This window comes from Gadus morhua, chromosome 16 (genome assembly GCF_902167405.1).
Source record: "Gadus morhua chromosome 16, gadMor3.0, whole genome shotgun sequence".
In the NCBI taxonomy this organism is placed as follows: domain Eukaryota; kingdom Metazoa; phylum Chordata; class Actinopteri; order Gadiformes; family Gadidae; genus Gadus; species Gadus morhua.
This window is the reverse complement of record NC_044063.1, coordinates 31,252,232-31,265,863: the sequence shown is the minus strand read 5'-3', so window position 1 is coordinate 31,265,863 and position 13,632 is coordinate 31,252,232.

The window sequence follows — 13,632 nt, the reverse complement described above, 5'->3', positions numbered from 1 at the left end:
AGCGGCTCTAATCCGAGTTCCTCACGGATGGCTGAGCTTCTCACCCTATCCCTAAGGGAGACGCCAGCCACCCTTCTGAGAAAACTCATCTCGGCCGCTTGTACCCGCGATCTCGTCCTTTCGGTCATCACCCAGCCCTCATGACCATAGGTGAGGATAGGAACGAAGATCGACCGGTAGATCGAGAGCTTTGCCTTGCGGCTCAGCTCTCTTTTCGTTACAACGGTGCGGTAAAGCGAACGCAATACCGCCCCCGCTGCTCCGATTCTCCGGCCAATCTCACGCTCCATAGTACCCTCACTCGCGAACAAGACCCCGAGGTACTTGAACTCCTTCACCTGGGCTAAGGACTCATTTCCTACCCGGAGTAAGCAATCCACCGGTTTCCTGCTAAGAGTCATGGCCTCAGATTTAGCGGTGCTGATCCTCATCCCAGCCGCTTCACACTCGGCCGCCAGCCGATCCAGTGAGTGCTGAAGGTCACAGGCCGATGATCCAATGAGGACCACATCATCTGCAAAAAGCAGTGACGAGATCCTCAGACCACCGAACTGCAACCCCTCCCCACCACGACTACGCCTCGATATCCTGTCCATGTATATCACAAACAGGATTGGTGACAAGGCGCAGCCCTGGCGGAGACCAGCACCCACTGAGAACGAAACTGACTGGCTGCCGAGAACACGAACACAGCTCTCGCTTTGGGAGTACAAAGATTGGATGGCCCTGAGGATAGACCCCCTTACCCCATACTCCCGCAGCACCTCCCACAGTTTCTCCCGGGGGACCCGGTCATACGCCTTCTCCAGATCCACAAAACACATGTAGACCGGATGGGCATACTCCCAGGCCCCCTCCAGGATCCTTGCGAGAGTGAAGAGCTGGTCCGTAGTTCCACGTCCGGGGCGAAAACCGCATTGTTCCTCTTCAATCTGAGGTTCGACGATCGGCCGAACCCTCCTTTCCAGCACCTTGGAGTAGACTTTACCAGGGAGGCTGAGAAGTGTGATACCCCGGTAATTGGCACACACTCTCTGGTCCCCCTTTTTGAACAGGGGAACCACCACCCCGGTTTGCCACTCCTTTGGCACTGTACCCGACTCCCACGCGATGTTGAATAGGCGTGTCAACCATGACAGCCCCTCAACACCCAGAGCCTTTAGCATTTCTGGCTGGATCTCATCAATCCCTGGGGCTTTGCCACTGCGGAGATGTTTGACTACCTCAGTGACCTCCACCAGGGAAATTGACGACGAAACACCATCAACCTCGAGCTCTGCCTCCAACATAGAGGGCGTGTTATTCGGATTCAGGAGTTCCTCAAAGTGTTCCTTCCAACGTCCGACGACCTCCTCAGTTGAGGTCAACAGAGTCCCATCCTTACTGTACACAGCTTGGATGGTTCCCCGTTTCCCCCTCCTGAGGTGCCGGATAGTCTTCCAGAAACACTTTGGTGCCGACCGAAAGTCCTTCTCCATGGCCTCTCCGAACTTCTCCCACACCCGCTGCTTAGCCTCCGACACGGCAGCCGCTGCAGCCCTTCGAGCCTGTCGGTACCCTGCAACCGAGTCAGGAGTCCTCCAGGATATCATATCCCGGAAGGCCTCCTTCTTCAGTCGGACGGCTTCCCTGACCACCGGTGTCCACCACGGTGTCCGAGGGTTACCGCCCCTTGAGGAGCCTAAGACCCTGAGGCCACAGCTAGCCACCGCAGCTTCAGCAATGGAGGCTTTGAACACCGCCCACTCCGGCTCAATGCCCCCAACCTCCACAGGAATGCCAGAAAAGCTCCGCCGGAGGTGTGAGTTGAAGATACCTAGGACGGGGGCCTCCTCCAGACGTTCCCAGTTCACCCGCACTACTCGTTTGGGCTTACCAGGTCTATCCGGAAATTTCCCCCATTCCCTGATCCAACTCACAACCAGATGGTGGTCGGTTGACAGTTCCGCCCCTCTCTTTACCCGAGTGTCCAAAACATGCGGCCTCAGGTCAGATGACACGATCACGAAATCGATCATCGATCTTCGGCCTAGGGTACTCTGGTACCAGGTACACTTATGAGCACCCTTATGTTCGAACATGGTGTTTGTTATGGATAATCCATGACTAGCACAGAAGTCCAATAACAAACGACCGCTCGGGTTTAGATCAGGGAGGCCGTTCCTCCCCACCACGCCTCTCCAGGTGTCTCCATCGTTGCCCACGTGGGCGTTGAAGTCTCCCAGCAGAACTACGGAGTCCCCTACTGGAGCCCCATACAGGACTCCATTCAGGGTCTCCAAGAAGGCCGAGTACTCTGAGCTGCTGTTTGGTGCATATGCACACACAACAGTCAGAGTTTTCCCCCCTACAACCCTTAGGCGCAGGGAGGCGACCCTCTCGTCTACCGGGGTAAACTCCAACACCGCGGCGCTCAGCCGGGGATTTATGAGTATCCCCACACCCGCCCGGCGCCTCACGCCCTCGGCAACTCCGGAGAAGAATAGAGTCCAACCCTTATCCAGGAGTACGGTACCAGAGCTGAGACTGTGCGTGGAGGTAAGCCCCACCAGATCTAACTGATAGCGCTCCACCTCCCTCACAAGCTCCGGTTCCTTTCCCCACAGCGAGGTGACGTTCCACGTCCCCAGAGCCAGCTTCTGCCGCCCGGGTCTGGTCCGTCGAGACCCCTGACCTTCGCTGCCACCCATGTGGCTGCGCACCCGACCCCAACGGGTCTTCCCACAGGTGGTGGGCCCATGGGATGAAGAGAGGGGGGGTGCCACGTAGTTTGTTCGGGCTGTGCCCGACCGGGCTCCGTGGCAAACCCGGCCACCAGGCGCTCGCCATCGAGCCCTCCGTCTGGGCCTGGCTCCAGACGGGGGCCCCGGGCTTCCTCCGGGCCGGGTCACATCTCCTCTTTTTTCGTTCTTCATTGGAGTTTTTTGAACCATTCTTAGTCTGGCCCCTCACCTGAGACCACTCTGCCATGAGAGACCCTACCAGGAGCACAAGGCTCCCGACAACACAGCTCTCAGGTTCACAGGGACACGCAAACCTCTCCACCACGATAAGGTGACGGTTCCAGGAGAGGCGACTATTCAGACCAAGATAGACTATTAAAGTTAATCCAAAAGGAGTACACACACACACACACACACACACACACACACACACACACACACACACACACACACACACACACACAAACACAAACATACACACACACACACCAATTTTCCTTTGACTTTTTGTACACTGTGTGCATGGCTGTGTTCATTTCATGAGAGGAGAAACAGGAGAAACAATCAGAGGAGAAGAGGCGGTTGGCACAATGGCAGCGAGCCAACTGAGCAGAGATGAATTTGGAGGGCAAGGTAGATAAATGGAAGAAAGAAAAATAGAGGTTGAAACTAGAGATGTGCTTGTGATAAAACAATAGCGGCAGTGGAATAAGGAAAGCTCCATCCAGGGCGCCCGATGCTGTGTCGCTGAGCGTTGATGTCACGTTCAATGAGATGTAAATATAAGCATGCATATTAATGTCGCTGACAAGAACATTGTCTGTGTGCACAGGGTGGTCGTTTGCAATCAAAATAGGCATATTATTTCTGTTATCCGTTAACATTAAGGGAAGTCTGACTTTCTTGGAGAATAGTGAGATTAAACCAGCAGCAATGTTTTTAATAGACACCGCACAAGGTTAACATCTGTGGACTGAAGAGCAATCAATATTTGGGAAGCCCTTTCTGTGTCGACACAGCCTCACACTTTGAATCAGCCCTATTGTCTGTTCTATGGTGTGATTGGCTCTGACAATAATGACACAAACCACCTTGTTTCCTGTAATTACATCATGTTTTGAAGGCCAGGACAATATAATCCACAGCCACAAAGGAAACTATGTTTAGTGAATTATCTCTGCGTAAGACTGTGGAGAATTTAGGAGCAGAACAACGGCATGGTAATTACAACCGCTCACAAGCAGGGGAATGCTGGAAGTAATTGAGACTAATTGCATGACAATAGTTGTTTAGTTCCCATAAAAACAAGAGGTATAATGGAAGGTGCTTGGTAATTATACTAATGCAGTTAGGCAAAAAAAATGTTTTAAACTATCCTGGTAATTGAAGGAGAGTCAACAATGCCTCCCCTTTTCTTACTAGTTTGACCAATCTAATGGCTGGGTCACTTTCACACATAGTGCTATTCGATAGATCATTACACCTGTTTGTATTAAGGCAGGAACCACTGTTGAATCATAATTCATAGTCTGAATTTAAGTATTTTTAACTGATACGCCAACTCTACCAATTAAACAATTCACTTTACTACTGTAGACATTAGCTGCTTATTAGGTCTATAGCATCGGGTTTGTCTGTACAACTGCCGGGACACAATCAAGGTGCTCATCGCTAAATGGACACAATTTCTAACGTTTCCTTTTAACATTTTAGAGAATAGATGAAAACAGTGTTAACGGCGGCAGAATTTACAATATGTGATACCACCTTAATTCCTCTTTACATCATTAATGTAAATATTTTGATGTTCGACATCATCTTTAGATATTGTATAATATATATATATATATATATATATATATATATATATATATATATATATATATATATATATATATGTGTGTGTATGTGTATATATATATATTATATATGTGTATATATATATATAATATATGTGTGTGTGTGTGTGTGTGTGTGTGTGTGTGTGTGTGTGTGTGTGTGTGTGTGTGTGTGTGTATATATATATATATATATATATATATATATGTGTGTGTATATATGTGTATATATATCAGTAGAGGTGTTTTTAGTCTAATTGACAGCGCAAATGTTTGCCTAATTTACCCTGTAATTAGGGCGTTGCAACCAAAGTCATTACCAAGGGCGGTGGATTCTTAAAGGGACACTGTAAAAATTACTCCCATCTAGTGGTACAATTGTATATTGCATTCAAACTAATAGTGCTCGCTTGTTCAAAAACTACGGTGGGCAGTATGTGCCAAGAAGCTGTGTCATGACATCCAATACTACCTCATCGAGTCATTCGAGTGATGATGAGGTTCGTTATTTCAAACAAATTTCAAACTGCATTGAATCATTAGTGTAAGCTAATAATGTATGAGTAATTACTCCTCGAGCAAGATCGTGAATTATTTCAGTCATTATTCACGCTGGCTCAGAGAGAAAACGCGTTTGCATTTCCTGTACCACGTAGTGCTTTTTGTCCCTCTCTGCAGTTCATAGACCGGAAGAACATGGAACCCTCCATGAAGCTTACCCGTCCAATGTAACTACATTTTAATTATTCTTCGCTCAGGAGGATAAGTGAGATTTTTGGCAGAGATAATTTTACACCAAGGAGGACTTATTTATGAAAGAATACGTTGATTTGAGGTAATAAATGACTTAAAATATTACACAGTGTCCCTCTAAATGTGCATAGAAGCAGCACTAAAATATAGTCATGCATAGTCAACCTACCTGGGGCTTAATTAATGTATTTACTCATGTAAAGTCACGATTGGGACTCCCTCTTGGCCAAAAGACTGTGTGTGTGTGTCTCTGTCTGTGTTTGTGGCATGCAATTATTACTTATGTTATGGATAATACCAGCTCAGTGCTAAACGAGTTAATTGTGAACAATACATAACCATTTAACAAGTCTTCTTTGAATATTGCATAAAGTTGCCTAGTAACGGGGACGCTGGCGAGTCTAACGCCGCTCTGTCTGGCTTGTTTTTATTCAGTATTTTTAATATTTCTCACGAATGCATTGAACATTTTGTTGTTGTTTTGGTCTTTAGTAGTTTACTAGTTATATATAGTCACTTTTCGCTATTGTAAGTACGCCAGTTTTCTTTATTTTTACGTGTTTTATACATGGAGTCGTACAGTTGCTTGGCAGTTGGTGGACGCTGATGCCTTTCTGAACAATATTTTTTTGCGATTTTCTTTTTCTTTATCTTACTAGTCTTTTAACTTTTTATTAGTTATCTTTTGCTTACTTTCAACACCTTCTGTCTGAAACCCTTCCGGACCTCGGATCGGACTACCATTCTCCCCTTCTACCCCTGGAAACTGGTCGCTAGCTAGCCAGCTGGTGACTAGGATGCTACCTGTACGTGCCACTGCTGTCAGCTGTCCGGGACCTGCCTGCAGCGCTGGGCCATTGATTAGCTGGCTGCTGGGAGAGCCATTGCGGGGTGACTACATGCTAGCTGGCTGCTAAAACCCGGCCCTCCGTCATCGTCCCCTGCTTAAACACTTGTATTCCATCTCCGAGCTCCTCCAACTACGCTCTTCACCATGCACTCCACCCGGACACATTATATCCAACACAATCAAAGAACTCGGACTCCATCGTCTCCATGATATGTCCACAGAGGCAGCCGGAGGACGTTTGTTTACTCCGGCTCAGAAGATTCCATTTCCTCAGTGTGGGCCAATCGGCACCCGCCAAAGACACGACGTCATCAACATTACAACCAATCCGTGCGCACTGTTTATCTCACTCCGCTACCCAGAGCTCCTCAACCCGTCACCAACAAAAACTCATCTCATCTGAAATGTGCACTTCTCAACACCCGTTCACTTGACAAAAAAGAGGACTTCTCCTCAGTGAATTTATTTCTAATTCAGCACTGGATTTTCTCTGTCTCACTGAAACCTGGCAAAAACCCATGCACTATTTTTCACTCAATCAAGCCACGCCCCCTGGATACTCTTACATTGACAAACCTCGTCTGGATGGTCGTTCTGGCGGTCGAATTGCCATCATCCATCGACATGACATCAAAACCAGTGCAACATCCATCCCAACCCCTTCTTCATTTGAATCCCTTTCTTTTAAACTATCTGGTCCCAAGCCCCTGGTCATTGCAGTCATTTACCGTCCCCCTAAGCCCGACCCTGCGTTTCCCTCTGATCTATCTGCATTCCTTACCCAGCTCTGTGCTATATCTCCATCCGTTCTCCTCCTGGGTGATTTCAACATTCATGTGGACTCCTCTGTCTGCCAACCCGCAATCGAACTTCTGGAAATCCTCTCATTCTTCAACATCACCCATCACATCGATTTTCCAACTCATAACAAAGGTCACACCCTGGATCTGGTCTGTTCCACTGGCATCACAATCAGTCACCTGGCCAGTAACAACCTCCACATCTCCGACCATCTGGCCATTACTTTTCAAACTCACACTCCCTCCCCCCATGAGAAGCAAAACAAAAACGCACCATCACTTTCCGCAACCTCAAATCCATCAACCCATCCTCTCTTTCCACATGTCTTTCTGAGTCCATTGCTAAACTCACCATCACCCACAACAACTCCCCCGACAACCTGGTTAACTGCTATAACTCATCCCTCTCATCCTGCCTTGACCAGCTTGCACCTGTTCAGTCTGAATTGGTCTCATTCTCCCACTCTGCCCCATGGTAGACTGACGAACTCCGCCATCTCAAATCCAAACGACGCCAACTGGAACGGCTTGCCCACAAAACAGGTCTTACCGTCCAACAGGAAATTTACAAACAACACCTCCAGCTATACAACGACTCCCTGAACTCAGCCTGCTCCTCCTACTACTCAGGAATCATCCAGTCTGGCAGCAGCAATCCAAGGACCCTCTTCAACAACATTAACACACTCCTCAAGCCATTGGACACCATCTCTCACTCCTTCTCAGTTGAAAAATGCAATAACTTCCTATCCTTCTTCAATGATAAAATCAGCACAATCCACAGCCAGTTGACCATCGACCCCGCCCTACGTCCTAAACCGGATCCCCCCCTAACCACCTTCAATCCTTCTCCACATTTGCTACCATCACCTCCTCTGATCTTTCCTCCATAGCCTCAACCATGAAATCAACAACCTGCAACCTGGACCCGCTCCCCACCACACTTCTAAAGGCCTGTCTCCCCACTCTCTCCACCCTCATCACTAACACTGTAAACTCCTCTCTATCCTCCGGCCATGTCCCCTCCTCCCTAAAGCTTCCCTTAAAGTCACCCCCGTACTAAAGAAACCTGGCCTGGATCCTGATTCCCCTAACAACTACCGCCCCATCTCCAATCTACCTTTTCTGTCTAAAATCCTGGAACGTGTTGTTGCCAAACAACTCATCACCTACCTTGACACCAACGACCTCTTCGAACTCTTCCAATCTGGTTTCTGCTCCAAACAAAGTACAGAAACTGCCCTCCTCAAAGTGACCAATGACCTTCTGCTATCCTCTGACACTGGCTCCCTCAATATCCTCATACTCTTTGACCTCAGTGCTGCCTTTGACACGATCAATCACTCCCTTCTCCTCTCCCGTCTCCAATCCACCCTTGGCATCACTGGCACCGCCCTCTCCTGGCTCGGATCCTATCTCTCAGACAGGCATCAATTCATCGCCATCAAAAACTGTCAATCAGACACTACTCCTCTCATCCACGGTGTCCCCCAGAGTTCTGTGCTTGGTCCACTCCTCTTCATTCTGTACATGCTTCTACTTGGTCAGATCCTCCGTCACCATGGACTCCGGTTCCACTGTTATGCCGATGACCCACAGCTTTACCTCCCTTCCAAAACCATCAGTCCTTCCACCCTCTCAACCCTCTCCAACTGTTTGAATGACATCAAGACCTGGATGCAAAACAGCTTTCTCAAACTCAACTCCAACAAATCCTAAATCCTCATCATTGGTCCTGACACCCTCACTCACTCCACTCAGAACTTCACCCTTAACATTGACGGCTCCACCATCACCCCCTCCACCAAAATCCGTAACCTTGGAGTTATCCTGGACCCCACTCTCTCCTTCCTCCCCCATGTTAACCATATTACCAAAACTGCCTTTTTCCACCTCCGAAACAACGCCCACCTCCGCCCAAACCTGTCAACTACTGCTGCTGTGACACTCATCCATGCTTTCATTTCATCCAGGCTTGACTACTGTAATGGTCTTCTCTACGGCACCACCAACAAAGTCCTCAATAAACTTCAATATGTCCAGAACTCAGCTGCATGCCTCCTCACTGGTACCCGCTCCAGAGAACACATCACACCTGTCCTCCGTGAACTCCATTGGCTTCAAATTAAACACAAATCAACTTCAAAATCGTACTCATCACCTACAAGGCCCTCAACAGCCTAGCCCCCCCCTACCTTGCCGACCTCCTCCATCACCACGCCCCCTCCCGATTTTTTTCAGGTCCATCTCTGCCAACCTGCTACAAGTTCCACGGAGTGAGCGCCGGACTTGGGGTGATCAGGCCTTCTCAGTTGCTGCCCCCGCCCTTTGGAATTCACTCCCCTCCCGCATCAAAGTCTCTCCTACCCTCTCTTCTTTCAAATCTGCACTCAAAACATACCTTTTTACACTAGCCTTCCCCACCTAACTCCCACCTTATAATTCATTTTTAACCTCTGTTTTTCTTTCAATCCTAGTCTGTCTTTTATATGTCTGTTACATCGTTTTGATAGGCCAATATGTAAAGCGTCGTAGAGTACCATATTGAGCGCTATGTAAAATTTGTTTATTATATTATTATTATTAAAGTCAAAAGTATACACAAATCCTTTCCAAACTCAATTTTCTGTGTATTTCTATGTGTATCTGCCACACATTGGCAGTTCGTTTAATTTGTTAACCTCCAGTTTTTTGTTCCTACTGTTTATGATGGCATTGGGGCGGAACTAATTGCCGCCAGCATATGTCACCTACACACCACACCTTTTAGCGACGTACCTTGCCAAACAGCGTGAAAGCAGCAGCACCCTTTTAGAAGTTAAAGTTAAAGGCTAAGGCACTTAAAGAAGAAAAACTTTAAAGGACAAGGAAGAAGCATACAAGAAAATTCCCTCATTAAGTAGTTAGCAGTGGACGAGGTATGTTTATCTTTTATTTATGTCTATGAAGAACGTGGACGATTCTATTGTGTTGCATTCGAAAGCATGGTTGGTGCGTGATGGTTATCAAGTCGTGAACATGTACATGTTAGTTAAGTTTGTAAATGTACAATTTAATATTTAGTTGCGGACTGTATGTGAGGTGTGTTTAGGTTTTTTGGGTGCAAACGTAACACCTGTTGTGCTGCTAAAAAACCGGACATTTTGCATATTGTCAATTGTATTTATTTATTTGAAATATTTTTCTCTTTTAAACCCAGTTCTCACGGGTTGGTTCGACCTGGAAAATAAACCCTGTTTCCTAACAAAGACCTCTGGCCTTGTCTGTACTACTTGGGAGCTACACTATGGACTAGTGAAACAGACTTTTCTTAAAACAATGACATCATGATCTCTGTTTACACATGGCAACTGTTGTTTCCCGCATTGAGAATGAGCCAGAAACCTACCATCAATGGTTGATTACTTGCAGGTTTATGTGTAGCTAGTACTTTTATGTTTCATTTCCTTATGATTAGCTGTGGTTTTTCACCTAAAGACTATCTTCTGATCCTACCTGCATGGCACAATAAGAACATTTTAAAGCCTTCTTAGGTCTATTGAAGACATAGTTGTGGATGTATTTATATTTTTAACACCATTGATGTGGACAGGAATGTTTTGGAAAATCGGGAGGGAAGAAGTATGAGAGATGAACCAGCTTCCTTTGTGTAATGTCTGAAAATGTTACAGAATTTTGATACAAAGCTATGTTATATAGATGGCAATCCTGAGGACCACAGAGGGCCATACTGCCAAAAAATTGTGTCAAAACTCAACACACAAGCAAATAAGACACAACACTGAGAAATACCATACACATCAATGTCAAATTGAAACTCAAATTTTTAAGACGTCAATCTGATGACAAAATTATACACACTTGTATCATATGTGGCATCCCGCCCCTTAAACCTCGGCCCGGACGGGCCCGAGGGTTTGTGTTAGACGGCATATACCGCCGCTATCCACTAATCGGCGACAAAGAGCCTCCCGCAGGTGTCACTAACGAACGAGAGTGCGAACAGCTGGTCGGCAGGACGAGACCAGGAAGCCACAGTATAAGGAGCCGGCATGCTGGAAACGGGGGGAGAACACGAGCGACAGCGACCTGGAGAGGACGGCCGAACCAGCGCGCTACGTAGAGGCTCACGGAGACCCTATAGTCGTGATACATGAGTTATTTTCCTTTGTGTTACTCATTAAATGCCGAGTACGGCTTCACCCCTCCGCGACTAATGCCGCGTTTCCACTGCAGGGTGCGTAACGGATCGGATCGCAAAGGGGCGGTAGGGAGGGGGCGGTATAGCCCAGCTCAGTTCCGAGTTCGCGTTTCCACCGCCGACAGTACCCTTTGTGGTAGGCCGGATGTCGATCGCCGCGGCAGCTACGTAAACATCGTAAACAACGTCTTCCTCCGCAAGAATGCAGACGAACGTCTCCACCTCCTTGTTCGCCCAAGCAAGCTTTTTACGCAACATGTTAATTGTAAAGAATAATACCTCGAGGCTACTGTTTGTTTGTTTTTATCCCCGCGTCACCCGGAAGTGACGATTCTGTCGACCAATCAACGGAGGGGGGGTGAAGCTAGAATTCCAGGGTACCCTTTCAGGCGTCTGGTCTCGTTTTGGGTACCGCAACGGAGGAGTCCCTAGAATGGGGTCGGAACGGGTACGGCAAAGTCCGGGTCACGCCCACTTTTGGCGGTGGAAACGCGATCCGACCCGCACCTTTGCGATCCGATCCGTTCCGCACCCTGCAGTGGAAATGCGCCATAAGTGATTTATTCCGGGAATCTGTCCCACGGGGAAGCGGGTTCCCACACATATGAATGCACTTTCAGATCAGCAGCAACACACTAGTCTACTTTATATAAAACAGCCTGTAAGGGCTGCAGTCTTTCATATTCACTGGTTTTATTCAGTTCCACAGTAGGCACGTTTTCACAACAACCAAAAAATCAAATTCTCAATACTGTACATTGCGGCACGGTATTGTACAGTGCAGAAAAATTAAGTTGAAGCAAAAATAAACAAGAAATACCCTACTCTACTGTAAACAGAGAAAAACACAGCAATTTGTGGGCTTATGGATCCTCACCTTGTGTGCCGAATCCATCCATGGATTGACATCACCTAGTGCCCTATGAAATCCGTTTTTATTTTTTTTCCAAATTCCGTTTTATTCTTTTCCAAATTCCGTTTTTTCCGTTTTAATTTTCATGAATTTACACTTAAAGCTATTAAAATCATCAGAACGAGTGTCAAATAAGTGCGAACAAATACAATTTAATCAGATAGAAGACTACATTTATTAAAACATTGCACTGTTTTTAGTGCTTCAAATAAAAACAACATGACATAAATATTAAAGTCCTTAAACTCTTTTTTTATGAACTCAAATTGTTGTTTGAAGGGGCGTTCCCTGGCTATGGCGTTCATTGTTTTCTCTCTGGATTTTGGACTTCAAGTGGTCATCGCACGTATCTTTGCGTTTCCAATCGATAGTATGTTGACATATTCTACAAAACAGCTGATCACCCGAGTGATAGAAGTGTTTTGGATATTGTTCGGCTCTGAATTTGGGGTTAGAACCGAAGTACGGGCGCTTCAACTTCTTCTTCGGCTTCTTGTTAGGAGCGGGACCTATTGTTTGCGTGGTGGGTTATCTTTTCTCTCGAAACTGAATTTCACCAAAATAAAGGCGAATTCCGCTGCATATTGTAAATGTGACGTGTGATGTGCCTTGTCCCTGTTGGACTTTATGGTCCTAATAATTTAAATATCATTAATATCCTGAGTGTGTAGGGTGGTATTCAATTTCTTTCAACGGGGCTGCATCCAGTCACTTGACCGTTATGGTTGCTATGGTGGTTGCTATCGACCGCCCCCTCTAATCCTTACATGGCTCTAAAAACCACGCGGCAAAGGAGCTGCCGTCCATTGTGTTGTTTTTGTCGTAAACTAGGGTCCGATGGTTACAGAAAAGGCAGATATTCCAAGGTATCCTTAAAAGGCAGCTTGGATGTTTTTATTTTCTGCAGTTTAGACTTCTACTATAACCTATTTTGGAAAGCACAACACCAAGCTCATTGATTTAACGAGACAGGGTTATTTGAAACAATTGATTAAATAAATATTTGTGAGATGTCATTACTACTCCTGAGTTTGCTTCCTATTTATGTCGAGTATACACCCCTACTGTCCACAAGCATCCCCCCCCCCTCCCCATATGGATTTGGAGAATTGTTGCCACGTCCCAGTGGTGGAGGTATCATATATATGAAAGAGGGCATTCAATTATACTATAATGATCAATTAGGAGGCCGAAGCCCTAAAGGAAGTGATGCAATAGGTGACTGAGGGTCAACATTTGAGACCCCCTTTTATCAAAGGGGGTCTCAAATGATGCATACTGTTACGTATTTTAAGAACACAAGCTGTATTTCCCTCACTTAACCACTACGGGGTAGGACCAAACATATAAGCCGTAAATACTATACATAGCCACAAGGGGAGCAAACCTTACTGAAGGCTGCAATAAATACTTTAGCCACAGAAGGCAGCACCACAGACCAGGCGAGGAAGCCGAGGGTTACGTCACACCGGTTCCTCCCACTACTTCCGGTCCGCGCTGTTCAGACCATAAGAGCCTGCAGATCGTGCAGGCCTTCAGATTTCTTCCGGCAGC